This window comes from Dryas octopetala, chromosome 7, assembly GCF_963921425.1.
Source record: "Dryas octopetala chromosome 7, drDryOcto1.1, whole genome shotgun sequence".
Lineage (NCBI taxonomy): Eukaryota > Viridiplantae > Streptophyta > Magnoliopsida > Rosales > Rosaceae > Dryas > Dryas octopetala.
In genome coordinates, this window is record NC_141372.1 from 17972744 (window position 1) to 17975243 (window position 2500).

The following is a 2500-nucleotide window of genomic DNA, read 5'->3' on the forward strand; positions in this document are numbered from 1 at the left end:
CAATCGCAGTGGTCTCAAAACACCCACTGTCATCTCTTGAATGTAGGATTATTTAGAGCCATTGTTGAGTTGGTTGTTGATCTAGGGGCGGTTGTGGAAGTGTTATTGGTCGATTCGTGTAGATCGTAACCAATCGCATAGGAACGAAGTCGAGTGGGACGTTAGACTTTACGCACACATCCTTTAGAGGTTGTAAAACCGAGACTAATCTATATTTTGTTGTTTAATTATAGGCGAGACGACCGGGGTTCGCGACGATCCGGCGGACGATCGACATTAGATTTTCTCACTGTGAGTGGACATTACTTCCTTAAAATGATTTATGAAATTTGCATTTTTATCTTGGCTAATTGAATTTGATTTGGGATTTGATAAAAATGTTAGATTTCGGATTTCAAATGCTTTATAAGAAAGTTTTTAAAACATATATTTACATGTTGATTTTAGTGAGTTGTTGGGTTTTGGAAAAAGAATTTAGTTTCTCATTTTATATACAAGGTTCATTTAATATTTCAAATTTGTCGGAAAGTATTAGTTTGATTTATGTATATTGAATTTAATTCGGATTTCGTATGTTGGCTTATGGAATTTAAGTTTCTTTTGGGGAAGTACCTTGATATTTATTTTTGGTGGAAAAAGGATGTATTTGGTTTATGGAAAAATGGTTTTCAAACCACCTTTGCAGTACCCTCCAGGTTATCAGATTTAATAGGTCTTTGGGACCCATCACGATGCACATATAGGCTTTGGGCCGTGTGTCGGGATGTTTCGCCCTTTGGGGGCCGCTCTGCGTGCACGTACGACAGATTTTTAGGCTCTGCATGTGTATGACAGATTCTCGGCTCTGCGCATGTATGACAGATTCTCCGGGTAACTGACTGGTGTGTGTTTTCGACTGTTAAGTATTTTAAGTGATGGGTTAATGGCAGAAAAAAAAAAGGGTTTTTAAGTATGACGTTTTCAGTTGAACAGTTTTATAAATTTTTTTTGTATATTGAGAGTGGTTTGAGAAAGAAGTTTTCAGTTTAAATTATTTTATTACAAATGTATTATACAGTTTTATTTCGATATTTTATTTTAAATTTATAAACTACTCAGAACTTTTAATGTTTGAAGTTTTATTCGATAAAGAGTTGGTGCTTTGGTTTAGTTTTACAATACTCTTAGAGCGAAAATGATTTTAAAACTGGGGGTGTTCAAAGAGCGACGTGAGGTTTTAGAGTTAAAAATATTTAGACTTGATTTTCATTTCCATTTAAGTGTCCACTCACTGAGCCTGTCTCACGGTTTGTTTTGTTTTGTCTTAAATTGTCCCCCCAGGTAGTGGCTTTGGTGGAGGTCGAGCCAATAACGTCGAGGCATTCGCGTCCATCTCCCTAGTCGGACTCTGTAGGCTACACTTTATTATATAAAATTTCCTTGTAATAGGATAGGAGCTCTGATAACCACTCTAAAATTTTTAAGTTGGTTTCTCTGTGAAATTGTTGGGTCTGAGACCCTATTTGGTTGTGGTAGAGGTGGTTGCTGTTTAGAAGTGTTTTTAACAGGTTTAAAATTTCTGGGTTAGTCCATTTTCAGGGGAGGTTCTGCCGAATTTTCGGTAGGATTTTCCTTGAATTTGGATTCCCGCAGGACCTCTCCGGGTTTCAGGGTGGAATCCGGGGGCGGTCCTGTCACCGTAGCCTAGTTATGCTATTTGGAAGGTGTTCCAAGTGACGGAACGGTGGTCGAGGCAATTTGGTGTCGGGCCACTTTGCATGCCACCATGCACCCACCATGCCACACCTATGCACACATGCTCACTCAAACCATGCCACGACCCATTTTTATCGAAATTTCCCCGCACAATAAGCTCACCATAGCCTAGTTATGGTATTTGGAAGGTGATCCAAGTAGCGGAACGGTCGTCGGAGCACTTTCATTTTTGGCCACTTTGCATGCCACCATGCACACAACATGCCACACCTATGTACACATTTTCACTCAAACCATGCCACGACCCATTTTTATCGAAATTTCCTCGCACAATAAGCTCACCATATCCTAGTTATGGTATTTGGAAGGTGATCCAAGTGGCGGAACGGTCGTCGGAGCACTTTCATTTTTGGCCACTTTGCATGCCACCATGCACACAACATGCCACACCTATGCACACATTTTCACTCAAACCATGCCACAACCCATTTTTATCAAAATTTCCCCGCACAATAAGCCCACCATAACCTAGTTATGGTATTTGGAAGGTGATCCAAGTGGCGGAACGGTCGTCGGAGCACTTTCATTTTTGGCCACTTTGCATGCCACCATGCACACAACATGCCACACCTATGCACACATTTTCACTCAAACCATGCCACGACCCATTTTTATCGAAATTTCCTCGCACAATAAGCTCACCATAGCCTAGTTATGGTATTTGGAAGGTGACCCAAGTGGCGGAACGGTCGTCGGAGCACTTTCATTTTTGGCCACTTTGCATGCCACCATGCACACAACATGC